The 1216-nt window shown below is 41.5% G+C and overlaps 1 pseudogene; it reads right to left on the bottom strand.

The window, feature by feature from the left end:
• Window positions 1-469: 469 nt before the first annotated feature.
• Window positions 470-935, bottom strand: LOC116091983 (annotated as a pseudogene).
• Between the last annotated feature and the right edge of the window lie 281 nt (window positions 936-1216).

The following is a 1216-nucleotide window of genomic DNA, read 5'->3' as shown; positions in this document are numbered from 1 at the left end:
GAGAGAGAGAGAGAGAGAGAGAGAGAGAGAGGGAACAGGGAGCTGGGAGGCAAGGAGAGAGGAGAAAGAGTAGTTGGAATGTATTATATGACAGAGAAATCTATTTAGAAATTAATGAAAAACAAACAACAAAAACCAAACCAAACCAACCACACACACAATTTTTGTTTTCATTTTGCCCTTAAATGATCAGAGCCATGGATGACACCAAGGAAACAGTGTCTTTTAGATACAATGGAGCAGAGGTACATCTGAACTCTCAGAGACCCATGGTAGCATGCAGAGGGGCCTACACTGGTCCAAGGCAGATGGGTTTCCAGCACTGAGAGGGAAGTGCACAGGAGCTGCCATTTCTTAGCATGAGGTATCTCCAAACACAAGTGCTTGCAAAGAGTTAGGTTTTTGTTTTTGTTTTTTTGTTTGTTTGTTTGTTTGTTTGAGTTCCTTCTTTTTATTAACTGATACACAGCTACTTGTCTTCTGGTTTGTTGAAGCAGTAAGTCAGACAACACTTGCAGCAGTAATGCCTGTCAAAGTGGCTACCCATGAAAACCCAAGCACCACATTCATCAGAAGGACACTCTCGACGAAGTCGGCCAATTTTGCCATTTTCATCCACCTTATAGTATTTCAGCAAAGCCAACTTAACCTTCTTCCTCTTATGCTTATCCTTTTTGGGAGTGGTGTAGGACTTCTTCCTTTTCCTACCACCACGAAGTCTCAACACAAGATGAAGGGTGCACTCCTTTTGAATGTTGTAGTCAGACAAAGTATGGCCATCTTCCAGCAGCTTACCAGCAAAGATCAACCTCTCCTGATCAGGAGGAATTCCTTCCTTATCCTGGATCTTGGCCTTTACATTTTCCATAGTGTCAGAGGGTTCAAACCCGAGCGTGATGGTCTTCTCCGGTAAGGGTCTTCACAAAAATCTGCATCGTGGCAGCGGCTCCACCCACGATGGCGGATCGGAAAGCACAAAGAGTTAGTTTTAACCAATGAAATCTCAGTGGGTATATAAACCTAGAGTAAATAGCCAACAGAAAAGAACTCAAAAATTTTAAATGTAATTTTGGAGATTTTTTTTGTGTCTGATGTTGCTTTGTTTGGGCTTTTTACCTTATTGGTCTTTTGTTTGTATATTGTGGTTTCTGATTTTGTGTTTTTGTTTTTCTTCTTTATTTGGTATGTGCGTGCATGCATGTGTGTGTGTGTGTGT

The sequence above is a fragment of the Mastomys coucha genome, unplaced genomic scaffold, assembly GCF_008632895.1.
Source record: "Mastomys coucha isolate ucsf_1 unplaced genomic scaffold, UCSF_Mcou_1 pScaffold15, whole genome shotgun sequence".
Lineage (NCBI taxonomy): Eukaryota > Metazoa > Chordata > Mammalia > Rodentia > Muridae > Mastomys > Mastomys coucha.
The sequence above is the reverse complement of the archived record's forward strand: the minus strand, read 5'-3'. Positions and strand labels throughout refer to the sequence as shown.